General features: G+C 44.1%; 1 long non-coding RNA gene across 1 annotated transcript in view; it reads left to right on the top strand.

Moving 5' to 3' along the window:
- The window catches only part of LOC132826940 (uncharacterized), a 38878-nt gene extending 24280 nt beyond the window's left edge, over nt 1–14598 (top strand). Inside the window, exon 5 of the long non-coding RNA XR_009645942.1 lies at nt 14526–14598. This is a non-coding gene — a long non-coding RNA (uncharacterized LOC132826940). The remainder of the gene's footprint in view (nt 1–14525) is intronic.
- The last annotated feature ends 220 nt before the right edge of the window (nt 14599–14818 follow it).

The raw sequence follows: 14818 nt of genomic DNA, 5'->3' as shown, positions 1-14818 counted from the left end.
ACCACCACCAGATTCTGTTTTCCCAACTCTCAAATGGTCAATATTCCAGGAGAGAACAATGTAAATGCTTCAAAGACATTGTAAAGGTATCCTTGTCGTATAGCACCTTAATGACTGGTACTCCAATTGCTCAGAAAGGCAACATCTTGTCTAACAATGATCAGTCATTGGGTTCCCACACAATCACAATGAGGCAGGGGCAGAGGGTGCTGCAGCTGTGATCTCCAGCAACATTTGCAGCTGTGATCTCCAGCATCTGCAGACCCTAACCTGCTGTGCTTTGACCAGCAACACATTTGCAGCTGAGATCTCCAGCATCTGCAGACCCTAACCTGCTGTGCTTTGACCAGCAACACATTTGCAGCTGTGATCTCCAGCATCTGCAGACCCTAACCTGCTGTGCTTTGACCAGCAACACATTTGCAGCTGTGATCTCCAGCATCTGCAGACCCTAACCTGCTGTGCTTTGACCAGCAACACATTTGCAGCTGTGATCTCCAGCATCTGCAGACCTCATTTTTTACTCGAAGATTTTAACCTACTGCGAATCCTCTTACAAGGATGCCTTCCTTGAAGAAGCTCTCTTCCTCCCTCTACAAGGATTTCAGTGAGTCCCTCTCTCACTGCACCCCCCAGGTCATCTCCTCTGCACAGAAGCTCTTCTCAAACAGACTAACCTGCAATCCTCTTCCTGACCTCTCCGCCCCCACCCCACTCCGGCCTATCACCCTCACCTTGACCTCCTTCCACCTATCCCACCTCCATCGCCCCTCCCCCTAGTCCCTCCTCCCTACCTTTTATCTCAGCCGGCTTGGCTCTCTCTCTCTTATTCCTGATGAAGGGCTTATGCTCGAAACGTCGAATTCTCTATTCCTGAGATGCTGCCTAACCTGCTGTGCTTTGACCAGCAACACATTTGCAGCTGTGATCTCCAGCATCTGCAGACCTCATTTTTTACTAGGGGCAGAGGGTGGGAAAAGAAAGAAAAGGAAGCAGATTATGCACACTGGATCCCAGTGTCTTATGGGATGTCCCATCTCATCTGCTCAAAGACCTATGGATCATTGGCCACAGGCCCATTGAAGCCCCCAGTCCTGATTAGATATGCTCCTTGAAAGAAAGGACAACTGTCAATGAGGAAGATTGTATGATCTTCTGGAGATCACTGCCTATTTGCAGGTCTGACCCAACATCCACCATGGGGTAGGACAAGATTGTGAAGCTACCCCCAGCAGGAATGGGGATTGAACCTCCACCCCACCCCTGTTGTTGGCACTGATCTCATCCACACCAGCTGTCCAGCCAACTAAGTCCTCTCATGGGGTCTGAGTTATTACTGTAACACCCATGTCATAGTCAGAGTCACTGGATACTGATGCTCCATTTTCCATCTAATACACAGCTGACGAGGAATCTCTCTCACAGCCCAAGAGGGAAATTATGGGACCCTGCTGTTTCTCCTGTTTCTGGGTCTTAAATTTCACGCTTATACACCCCACATCCTTACCCTTGAGCCCAACCATGTTTAATTTTTCTTTTGTATTGACTTCAATTATTCTTAACCTGAATCTAATATATCTAAAATGTTAATTGATTTTAATATTACACTGATTTTGATCAATTTTTAACTATCACCAAAGTCACGTGGGATTTGAAATATTAACTCTGTTTCAGTCTCTGCAAATGCCATCTGACCTGCTGAATTTCTCCAGTGTTTTCTGTGTTTGCTTGGATGACCAGGACCACAGCATTTTGGTTTCATTTAACTTTCGGTTGTTTTGCATATAGGTTATAGAATTCTGTTATGACCCTGGGAGTGGATCCCCATTTTATTTTAATCCTAGACAAAGAAGGATGAATTGGCTCCATGTCATGATCATACAATCGCAATAGTGGGGAAGCAGGCCATTCAGCCCATCAAGTTCACACCAACCCTCTGAAGAGCATCCCACCCAGATCCAATCCCCTCAGCTATCTCTGTAACCCTGCATTTCCCATGACTAATCCACCTAGACTGCACATCCCCCTGGACGCTATGGGTAATTTTGCATGGCCAATCCATCTAACTTGCACACCTTTTGGCTGTGGGAGGAAACCAACACAGACACAAGGAGAATGTGCAAACTCCACACAGACAGTCACCTGACGCTGGAATCGAACCAGGGTTCCTGGTGCTGTGAGTGCTAACTGCTGAGTTACCATGCCACCTAATCATTCATTGGTTGGTCACAACAAAGTTAATTTAAGAAAGATCCATTCCCTCAGGAATTAATTTATTGAGGCCTTTGTGAGATAAAGAAAAATGGTGTGTATTAGCTACAAAAAAGCTCGAAAAATTAAAGGTGACACTGTACGACTCTATGACTGCTCTGGTTTCCTCCCACAGTCCAAAGTTGTGCAGGCCATGCTAAATTGCCCATAGTGTTCAGGTTAAGTGCATGAGTCAGGGGTTGACTATCCTGCTCCTCAGATGTTGCCTGACCAGCTGTGCTTTCCCAGCACCATAGTTTTCAACTCTGATCTCCAGGATTTGCAGTCCTTACTTTCTCCTGATTTCGGTAATGACTGATTTTGGCAGTTGAGTAGTGTTTAATGATTCATGATTCTGCAGTTAGAGTCATAGAGTTAGAGAGATGTATAGCACAGAAGCAGATCCTTTGGTCCACCTCATCCATGCTGACCAGATATCCTAACCTAATCTAGTCCCATCTTCCAGCACTTGGCCCATATCCCTCTAAACCTATCCTGGGTGGGAAATTTGCTGGTGCTATTCGGGTGGGTTTGAACTAGCTCAGCAGGGGGATGGGAACAGGAGGTGAAGCTGCAGTGCACAGGAGGATGAGAGTAGGAAGGATAGGGACAGGATTTCGGGGTCACAGAAGTGTGCTGGCAGACAGCAAAGTGGTTGAAGTGTGTCTACTTCAACGCCAGAAGTATCCGAAATAAGGTAGGTGAGCTTGAAGCATGGATAGTTACCTGGGACTTTGATGTTGTGGCCATTTCGGAGACATGGATAGAGCAGGGTGAGGAATGGATGTTGCAGGTTCCAGGGTTTAGACCCTTCATTAAAAACAGGCAAGGTGGTAAAAGAGGGGGAGGTGTGGCTTTGTTAGTCAAAGATAGTATAACGGTGGCTGACAGAGCTTTTGATGAGGACTCGTGTACTGAGGTAATGTGGGCTGAGGTTAGAAACAGGAGAGGAGAGGTCACACTTCTTGGAGATTTTATTGGTCTCCACAGAATTCCAGGGAGGTGGAAGAGAGGATTAGCAACATTATCCTGGGTAGGAGTGAAAGGAACAGCGTGGTCATTATGGGGGACTTTAACTTACCCGACATTGATTGGAAATGTTATAACTAGTACGTCGGATGGATCAGTGTTTGTCCGATGTGCACAGGAGGGTTTCCTGACACAGTGCGTCGAAGGGCCGACCAGAGGAGGGGGGGCCACACTGGATCTGGTGCTTGGTAATGAACCAGGCCAGGTCTTTGATTTAGTTGTAGGTGAGCACTTTGGAGAAAGTGACCATAATTCAGTTACATTTAGCTTAGCGATGGAAAGGTATAGATACATGCTGAAGGTCCAGAGTTATTGATGGGGCAAGGGCAATTATAATGCGATTAGGCAAGAATTAGGATGCATAGAATGGGGTAGCAAAATGCGGGGGATGGGGACAATGGAAATGTGGAGCTGGTTTAAGGAACAGATATTGCGTGTGCTTGATAGGTATGTTCCTGTTAGGCAGGGAGGAAGTGATAAGGTAAGGGAACCATGGTTTACGACAGAAATTGCATCTCTTGTTAAGAAGAAGAAAGAGGCTTATGTATTGATGAGGCAAGATGGTACAGATTAGGTGATGGAGAGTTACAGATCAGCTAGGAAGGATTTAAAGAGAGAGATAAGAAGAGCAAAGAGAGGACACAGTCAGTGTTCAGCAAATAGAATAAAGGAGAACCCTAAAGCTTTCTATAGGTATGTGTGTAATAAAAGGATGACTCGGGTATGAATAGAGCCAGTCAAAGACAAAAGTGGGAAGTTGAGTGTGGACTCTGTTGAGATTGAAAAGGTGCTAAATGAACATTTCTCATCGGTGTTCACTCAGGAAAAGGAGAATATTGTAGAGGAGAAGAATAAGGTACGAGATATTAGACTAGAAAGGGTTGAGGTTAGTTACGCACAGGTGTTATCAACTCTAGAAGGAGTGAAAGTAGACAAGTCCCCTGGGCCGGATGGGATTTATCTGAGGATTCTCTGGGAAGCTAGAGAGGAGATAGCAGAGCCTTTGGCTTTGATATTTGAATCATCATTGTTTACGGGTTTAGTACCAGAGGACTGGAGGATTGCAAATGTTGTGCCCTTGTTCAAGAAGGGCAACAGAGATGACCCAAATAATTATAGACCAGTGAGCCTTACTTCTGTTGTAGAAAAGGTTTTGGAAAGGATTATAAGAGATAAGATTTATAATCATCTAGCAAGCAACAATTTGATTTCAGATAGTCAACATGGTTTTGTCAAGGGTAGGTCGTGTCTCACAAACCTCTTTGAGTTTTTTAAGAAGCGGATCAAGCATGTAGATGAGGGTGGGGCAGTTGACATGGTATACATGGACTTCAGTAAAGCCTTTGATAAGGTTGTTGGAAAAAATGCAGAGGCATGGAATTGAGGTAACTTCACAGTTTGGATTACAAACTGGCTTTCTGGAAGAAGGCAGCGAGTGGTGGTTGATGAAAAATATTCAATCTGGAGTCCATTTACTAGTGGTGTTCCACATGGATCTGTTTTGGGACCACTGCTGTTTGTCATTTTTATAAATGACTCAGATGCAGGCATAGGTGGATGGATTAGTAAATTTGCAGATGACAATAAATTCGGGGGAGTAGTGGACAGTTTGGAAGAATGTTACAGGTTGCAGGGGGACTTGGATAAACTGCAGGATTGGGCTGAGAGGTGGAAAATGGAGTTCAAAGCAGCTAAATGTGAGGTGATGCACTTTGGAAAGAATAACAGGAAGGCAGAGTACTGGGTCAATGGAAAGATTCTTGGTAGTGTGGATGTGCAGAGGGATCTTGGAGTCCATGTGCATAGATCCCTTAAAGTTTCCACCCAGGTGGATAGTGCTGTTAAGAAGGCATATGGTGTGTTAGGTTTCATTGGTAGAGGGATTGAGTTCCGGGACCGCAATATCATGCTGCAACTATACAAAACGCTGGTGCGGCCACACTTGGAATATTGTGTAGAGTTCTGGTCCCCATATTTCAGGAAGGATGTGGAAGTATTGGAAAAGGTGCAGAGGAGATTTACCAGGATGTTGCCTAGTCTGGAGGGAAGGTCTTATGAGGAAAGGCTGAGAGACTTGAACCTGTTCTCATTGGAAAGAAGAAGGCTAAGGGAGGATTTGATAGAGACACACAAGATGATCAGAGGATTAGATAGGGTAAACAGAAAAAGACATTTTCCTAGGATGATGATGTCAGCTTGTACGAGAGGGCATAACTACAAATTGAGGGGTGATAGATTTAAGATTGATGTCAGAGGCAAGTTCCTTATGCAGGAGTGGCAAGGGCATGGAATGCCCTACCTGCTAAGGTAATCAACTCAGCCACATTAGGGAGAGTTAAACAACCCTTAGATAAGCTCATGGATGATTTTGGGATATTGTAGGGGGATGAGCTGAGAATAGTTCACGGGTTGGCGCAACATTGAGGGCCGAAGGGCCTGTTCTGCGGTGTATTGTGCTATGTTCTATGTTCTATGTTCTAAACCCTTCCTATTCAAATACCCATCCAGATGCCTTTTAAATGTTGTAATTGTACCAGCCTCCACCATATCCTCTGGCAGCTCATTCCATACACGTACCACACTCTGTGTGAAAAGGTTGCCCTGTAGGTCTCTTTTAAATCTTTTCTCTCTCGCCATAAACCTATGCCCTCTAGTGCTGCACTTCCCCATCCCAGGGAAAAGACCTTGCCTATTTACCCTATCCATGCCCCTCATGATTTTATAAACCTCTATAAGATCACCCTTCAGCCTTTGACACTCCAGAGAAACAATACCAGTCTATCCAGCCTCTCCCTATAGCTCAAACCCACCAGCTCTAGCAACATCCTCGTAAAGCTTTTCTGAACCCTTTCAAATTTCACAACATCCTATAGCAGGGAGATTGGAATTGCACACAATATTCCAAAGGTGGCCTAGCTGAATGGAGTTTGCTAAGGTGACCTCAACAGTGGCTGTGCTGCCTTGTGTTCATCAATCAGAGAGACTTGAATTTCCTTGATACTATTCAGGTGTAACATTCCATGTTTCCTCTTGGGATTCAACATTGACCACACAGGGACTTTAGATAGTCACTGAACTTACATCTTCTGCCATTTTTAAATTTGTTTTATTTTAAACAAACATATGTTGTACTTAAAAGTAAGTAATAAGTAATTCACTATTAAAATCCATGACAATATGTTGCCTTCATTTCCTTTCCTTTGAAGTCAGTTTATATTGGAACTCCGCCTCCTTGACACTTGCTGCTGTTTATTTTAATTAATATCCTTTACAATGGACTCTTACAGTCTTTTCAGTAATCGATGTTAAACTAAATTTAGAGTTGAGGCCCTGGGTGTTTTCCTCATTACTTGATCTAACAGCCTCCAGTAAGATGTCAAGTGAAGAAAATAAATGCTGACACCACTCTGCTTTCAAAAACTAGATGGCCGTCAGGTCAGCCAGAAAGGTGACCTTGGGGAAGATGGCAGATCCAACGATTGTCATTCTTCAGGAACTAGAGCACTCATTGGCTGTATGGACTGTTAATCCAGATTGACAGGCTGCTTGGCCAGTGAGCTGGGCTTCCCAAGAGGAGGTTGATCATCAGCACAGTATGCTCCGCCCTCTCCCGGGCCTGGTACTGTGGGGTCATGACAGTTTTTAAGCCTTACAATGGGGTCGAGTTGTGAAAAGGTTCAGGACAGAAAGGCTTAAGGGAACAGGTGAAAGATAACAAACCAGTTTTCTGATACACACTGGTAGTGGAGAATACAAGTGGAGAAAATAAATCTAGTCATACCTTATCTGCTCTTTCAGTGTCGTGCATTTGCCAAATCCCAGTTTCAGACCTTTTCATTATTCTGAACAAAGTCTTCTCACAAAATGGATTGCACAAATATTGCAGTTGGCACGAGGTTGGGTACAGTGCAGGTCTTGGTGGTCAATACACTTCTGTTTGCCAGGATTTTATGCTGACACATTTTAACTGCAGTCAGAATAATGAAAACATTGTTGTTTACTTTGGTCTGCCGCTGTAAATTAATGCCTATTCTAGTATGAGTTAAATCTCCAGGGGAGTGCATCACAAAATTCAGAGAATTACTTAACTGAATTTCTTCCCAAGCCAATTGTTGCGTTGACATGTGGAAAGTGTTGATGTTCACCCTTTGCACATCTGAATCTGTATACTGGCACAAAGGCCTGATTTTTCACAATATTGGAAGCTGCCAGTACTGCCAGATTGCGCTGCTCCTTCGTGCAGTCACACATAGAGACAGTCAGGAGGGATCTGTCCAGTAAATTGGGCTAGAACCTGCTGTGCGGCACACCGAGACATCAGTGTATCTCCTATAGCACGTGCCAGTTGCCAGTGCGGCAAACACACTGCACGTTTATTCAACCAAAGGGTCATCTTGGAAACTTGCTGGCGGTTTGTCCTCAGTCCAGTCAAGTGGGGGCGCAGTCGATGAGGGGGTCTTGGTAACATCAGCCATGAGTACATTCTGCACACAGTCTGGGTCATGACCTTGGCCAGTCAGCCACTTGAGCTGCTCACAGCCAGGGGATGTGTCTGACTACAGTTCGAGGTGTGAGTAACTTTCAGTTCTGAAGGGACAACACGAGTGTTCGGGAGTTTTGTGTCTAGAGGGAGCTGTAAAGACAGTGGTCAGTGGCCTGCTTATTCATGTCCAGGAGTTGCTCGCTGAAGCCGGTCAGAAATCTGGAGCATATACAGTCCTGGGGAGGCGGGGGGGGAGTTGGAGGAGGGGGAGGGGCATGGAGGGGCGGAGTCTATTTGTTGTTTAATGGAACAGCCTGTACGGACGGTGAGTAGAATCACTGCCAAAGGGATGGCAAAGTCAAGGAGCTGCATGGAGGGGAATTGGGGCATTTGTGGAGATAAGGATGGTGAATGGGAAAATCTCAAGATGTTCAAAGGGGGAGGTGGAACAGCATCAGAGGCAGGGGTTGGGGAATTCGTGACCACCATCATGGCCCCCATGCAGAGGAGTGGGTTGGTCATCATTAACATGTAATGTCAGGGGTCAGGAGACAGTGAGGACAGTTGGAGGCAAAGTTCAATGTTGTGGGTCTACCCATGGGGTGGTGAAGGTGAAAATGAGCTGTCTGGGTAATGTGGGGTTAAAGTGAGCATGGAGTCTTGTGTTCCAGGAGACGGCTGCATACTTTGGCAGAGCTCAGTGCTAACGGTGTCCACTGCCATCACTTGCCTTTCTCTGGATGTGAATTGAAATTAGGAAATGACTGGGACAATGCCTGCAGTGAACAGAGTTTGCCAGTTCAGTGGGATCCATTTATAAAGGACAGTAGGATGGTGAAGGGGCAAATCCATGAAGCAGACAGTTGAAAACTCCAGCTACATAGAATTTGAGATCAAATCAAAGTCAATTTGCAATGTATGCAAGGTGATGAGACCTGGGTAGAGTAGACCATCATGGACTGTACATCATGGTCATGATGCCAGCATTTGGTTTGTGAGGGCAACCTGCAGCTATATTCATTTTACTTGGTTGCTTTTGTGGTCAGTAAATAAAAGTTCATGTTGGAATTGCTTGCCTCCACGTGCCATTCCTCTGCTGGTCCCTGACTCACTCCAATTCTCTGTGGGTGCTGGGGACAGAGTCTCAGTGACCTCGCACGGGTGCTTAGAAGGAATGGATAAACAGTGTGACTGGGTGTGTACACGGCTCCAAAAGTCAGAGACTGTGCGAGGAATGTCAGTCATGTTGGATATCTGCCGTGAGCACTTTATGGCTGCTGTGCTATTACAAAGAATAGAGCAAAGAACAAAGAAAATTACAGCATGAGGACAGGCCCTTCGGCCCGCCAAGCCTGCACCGATGCAGAACCTCTGTCTAAACCTGTCACCTATTTACACTGCCAATGGTGGGCACTGTCAGACTGTCAGTGCTTGCCCGAGTGCACAGTAACCTTTCAAAGATGGCAAAAGCATATCAGATATCTGGGTGACTAACGAGTTGTTCCAGGAATAGCTGTGGTAGGATGGAGAATGGAATTAGTCATGAGGGATGCTATAGGAATATGGCAGGTACTTAATGAAGTTGGTTTCATCAGATATAGCAAAATAATCAGCAAGACCACACGGCATAAAACTTTCCAAAAAAACTCAACGTGACTCAAACTTTTCCAAAAAAAGCATAGTATTCAGCCCATGATGTTTGGATAATGAACCAAGACTGAAATGGTGCATCTGTCAACCTCTGCCTCTGGTGTTCCATAGGCAAGACAGTAGCCAACCCAGGCTGCCATCTACTGGGAAGGTGCTGCAACGATTGGACGGTGACTGCTTTCATGTTAGACATTTAAAGATGGTTCCTCTCAGATGGATGTAAAAGATTCCACGATACTATTTCAAAGAAGAGCAGGGGAAATTATTCCAACATCCTGGCCAATCTTTATCCCTCAACCCACATCACTAAATTAGAATATCTGAGCAATATCTCATAGCTGTTTGCCAGAGCTTGCTATGTGCAAATTGGCTGCCTATTTCCAGTGTCATAAGTGAAACAAAAAGTACTGAATTGCTTGCAATGCTTTGAGTTTGTGAAAGGTGCTCTGTAAGATTGTTATATAAAGAGCAACAATGGGCTTGAAATCAAAGTTCTAAACTGGTTGAAAGGTGATTTTTAATAAGATCAGATATGATTTGCCCAGAATGGACTGGGAACAGATACTCTCAGGTAACTCTGTCTCAGAACAATGAAATGCATTCAAGAAGGAAATATGGATAACACAGGCTGGCATGGTGACTCAGTGGTTAGCACTGCTGCCTCAGAGTGCCAAGGACCTGGGGTCAATTCCACCCTCAGGTGACTGTCTATGTGGAGTTTGCATGTTCTCCCTGTGTCTGCGTGGGTTTGCTCTGGCTGCTCTGATTTCCTCCCACAATCCAAAGATGTGCATGTTAGATGGATTGGCCATGCTAAATTGACCATAGTGTCCAGGGATGTGCAAGCTAGGTGGATTAGCCATGAGAAGTGCAATGTTATATGATAGGGATCTGGATCTCGAATGGGATGCTCTTCGGAGGGTCAATGTGGACTCGATGTGCTGAATGGCCTGCTTCATACTGTGCAGATTTTATGAAGATGGTCCAATTGAGGAAAAAGTGTGGGACCATCAAATCCTGTGATATTAAGGGATATACAGCATTGTTCAAAGAGGGTTAGGCAGACACCGAGGATTCAAAACAGCAGAACGCCCTGGAGGAATATAGAATGTGTATGAAGCATATCAGACATTTGGGTGAGTGGCGAGTTGTACCAGGAATGGAATTAGTCTTGAGGGATGCTTTGGGATGTGGGAGGTACTTAATGAAGTTGGTTTGGTCAGGTATAGCAAAATAATTAGCTAGACTACATGGCATAAAACTCTCCAAAAAAACTCAATGCGATTCGAACTTTGCCAAAACAAAGCGTAGGATTCAACCCATGGTGTCTGGATAATGAACCAAGACTGAAACTGTGCATCTGTCAACCTCTGTCTCTGGTGATCCATTGGCAAGACAGAAGCTAACCCAAGCTACCATCTACTGGGAAGGTGAACTGAAGAAGGAGATTAGGAGAATCAAAAAGGAACAAGAATGGAAAATGGCTGGTAAAGTAAAGGAAACTCCGATGTTTTACAGGTAAATTAAGGGTGACAAGGAAAGATTAGGGTTCATGAGGATTACAGTGGGTAATTCATGTGTGGAGCCACATGATGTACTGGGTTCTAAGTGAATACTTTGGGTTGATATTCACTAGTAAAAGGTACAATATAAGTTTAAAAATCAGAGAGAATGTCCGTAGTACAATTAAAGAAATTAGAATATACGAGAGAATGTTCTGAGTGGTCTGACAGGCTTCAAGGTAGATAAATTCCAGGCCCAGATGAAATGTATCCCAGGTTGTTGACTGAGGTAAGGAAGGAAATAGCAGAGGTGCTTGCAAAAAATTTCAATTCCTCCATGGAAACAGATCCTCCATGGCAACCATGTTTCCTAACTAAACTAGCTCCACATTTTTACAGTTAGCTTATATCCCTCTAAACCTTTCCTATTCATGAACTTATCCAAATGTCTCTTAAACATTGTAAACGTACTTGCATCCACTATTTTCTCTGGCAGTTCATTCCACACACAAATCACTCTCTGTGTAAAAATGTTGCCCTTCATGTCCTTTTTAAACCTTTCTCCTCTCACGTTAAAAATATGCTTTCTAGTTTTTACCATCCGTACCCTAGGGAAAAGACCCTTCCTATTCACTCTATCCATGCCCCTCATGATTTTATAAACTCAATAAGGTCACCTCTCAACCTCCTATACTCAGTGAAAAAAGAACCAATCTTTACAGTCTATTTTTATATCTCAAACCCTCCATTCGCAGCAACATCCTGGTGAACTTTTTCTGAACCCTTTCCAGTTTAATAATATCCTTGCTGCAACAAGACGACCAGATTGTACACAGTACTCCAGAAGAGACCTCACTAACATCCTCTACAATCTCAACATGACATCCCAACCCCTATACTCAAAGGTCTGAGCAATGAAGACAAGCATTGGTTAAGCCACAGCTACGGATTGTATGCAGTTCTGGAATCCAAATTCCAGGGGGGATGTGATAGCACTAAAGAGGGTACTGAGGGGATTTACCAGGATGTTGCCTGGACTGCAGAGTTTCACTTTAGAAGAGAGTTTGTACAACTGGGGTTGTTTTCTTTGGAGCAGAGGAGATTGAGAGCGGACAATGATTGAAATGTATAAAATTACAAGGGTCATTGGCTAAACAGGAAAAACCTTTCCCCTCATTGGACAGAACAATGCCCATTGGTTAGATTTAACGTAAGGGGGCAGAAAGTTTAGAGGTGATGTGGGAAAATACTTTTATTCCCCAGCGGATGGTGGGAATCTAGAACTCGAAGTAGAAACACATAATATTGAAGAAGTATTTAGATGTGCACTTATGGTGCCAAGGCATACAAGGCTATAGGACAAGTTCTGGAAAATGGTTTGTTTTTGACTGACATGGCAAGATGGGCTGAAGGGCCTTTTTCTGTGCTGTAGATCTCTATGGCTCTCCAAGTCTATAAATGCAAGTCTTCTCTTTGTTAATATTATTCCCACCTGCTCCACACCAGAATGGTAAAGATGGTCATTCAGCCATCTTTGGGAACATAAGAATTAGGAGTAGGCCATCTGGCCTATCAAGCCTACGCCACTATTCAATAAGATCAAGGCTGATCTTTTTGTAGACACAGCTCCACTTACCCACCAACTCACTGAAACCTTTAATTTCCTTTACTGTTTAAAAATCTCTCTATCTTTGCCTTAAAAACATTCAATGAGGCAGCCTCAACTACTTCACTGGGCAGGGAATTCCACAGATTCACAACCTTTTGGGTGAAGAAATTCCTCCTCAGCTTAGTTCTCAATCTGCTCCCCCTTATTTTGAGGCAATGCCCCTAGTTCTGATTTCACCCTGATGTGGTGGTGCTGGTGTTGGACTGGGGTGGACAAGGTCAGAAGTCAGAAGACATCAGGTTATAGTCCAACAGCTGTACCTCAAATCACAGGCTTTCGGAGCGCTGTCCCTTCATCACCAGAACACCAGGGCTCTGTGAAGAACCATGGATCATAGGGAGACTATTCTGCATGTCACCTGACAAAGGGGCAATGCTCTGACAGTTTGTGATTTCAAATAAACGTGTTGGACTATGACCTGGTGTCATGTGACTTCTGACCTAGTTTCACCTACCAGTGGAAACAACAAGGCAGACCAAATTGTCGTATCGGAGTTCAGATGGTTGATTCCCATTGGAGCTCATGATTGTCTGAAGTGGATAAGAATGATCTAATCACTGATAGCTTATTGATGTTTAATCTGCTGGTAATGAGAAAGAGATGGCTGGCTCTTGAGACTGTGTGCATCTGGATCAGCTGGTAATTAACATGCTGCACTGGACTCTGTAATAATCACTCACAATGGCAGTGGTCAAAGGGATAACGTTTCTCAGCATGGTTAGAAGAGATTTTCTTCTTCAAATACATTATGACATTTATAATTTCAACTGTGACACCATTACAGTAATTGATGGTGCTACTGTCCATAAGACCGTAAGACATAGGAGTGGAAGTAAGGCCATTTGGCCCATTGAGGCCACTCTGCTATTTAATCATGGTTGATGGGCATTTCAACGCCATTTACTCGCACTCTCCCTGTAGCCGTTAATTCCTTGCAAGATCAAGAATTTATCAATCTCTGCCTTGAAGACATTTAATGTCTCAGCCTCCAATGCGCTCTATGGCAATGAATTTCACAGGCCCACCACTCTCTGGCTGAGGAAATGTCTCATTTCCGTTCTCTGCTCACTCTTATTACTGTTACCCCGGCAGAATTATCAACTTCACTCCAACCCCTCAACACATATTCCAGGCTGATATTATCACGCAGGATTCCTCAAACTGGGGCTCTTGGCTCGCAGTTGGGTCACCAGTAAATATATTTTGGTTGTAAGCTAAGGTGCAGTATTGGCTGTTACGGAGCTGCAAGGTCCCTTTATGTAGACGATAATAAGACATAGGAGCAGAAATTAGGCCACTCAGCCCATCAAGTCTGCTCTGCCATTCAACCATGGCTGATAGTTTTTCAAACCCATTTTCCTGCTTTCTCCCTGTAACCTTTGATCGCCTCGGCAATCAAGATCTTATCTATCACTGTTTTAAATACACTTAGTGACCTGGCCTCCACAGCCTTCTGTGAAAATGAATTCCATAGATTCACCGCTCTCTGGCTAAAGAAGTTTCTCATTATCTCTGTTCTAAAAAAGGTCTTCCCTTTACTCTAAGTCCTTGGATCCTAGTCTCTCCTGTCAATGGAAACATCTTCCCAACATCCATACTATCTCTTCGGTATTGTGTAAGTTTCAATCAGAACCCCCTTCATCCTTCTAAACTCCATTGAGTATAGTCCCTGAGTCCTGAAATCTTCCTCATATGTTAAGCATTTCATTCTCATGGGATCATTCTCATGAATGTCCTCTGGACACGCTCCAGGGCCAATGCATCCTTCCTGAGGTATTGCAGATTTTCTAATAATTGCATGATTAACCTGCCCAATCTTGGAGGTTCCCACTGCTTTAAAAAATGTATGCAGTTGCTTTCTATTTCAAACATCCAGTGGATCAAACAGCTTTGCCCTCTGATCTCTTACTGTTCTCTCAACTCTTGCTTCCCATTCTCACAGGGATCTCTGAGGTGTTGGCAACTTTTGAACACCGAAATGGGGTGACAATGTGAAAAGGTTTTTTTATTCTCATGCAATATTGACAAGAGTACTTCAGTCATGGAATGGCAATCCTTCAGACAAACCATTCTTATTGACTTGTTTAGATGGATGATAAAGATTTCATGACAGCATTTGAAGAAGAGAGGAGCATTCTCTCTGGGTACTCTCCAACAATTTATTATAGCTTCCCTATGAATCATTGTTGGGTAAAACTTGTCATCTAACAAACTTGCGATGATGTCACGGAGTGT

The sequence above is a fragment of the Hemiscyllium ocellatum genome, chromosome 23, assembly GCF_020745735.1.
Source record: "Hemiscyllium ocellatum isolate sHemOce1 chromosome 23, sHemOce1.pat.X.cur, whole genome shotgun sequence".
In the NCBI taxonomy this organism is placed as follows: Eukaryota; Metazoa; Chordata; class Chondrichthyes; order Orectolobiformes; family Hemiscylliidae; genus Hemiscyllium; species Hemiscyllium ocellatum.
The sequence above is the reverse complement of the archived record's forward strand: the minus strand, read 5'-3'. Positions and strand labels throughout refer to the sequence as shown.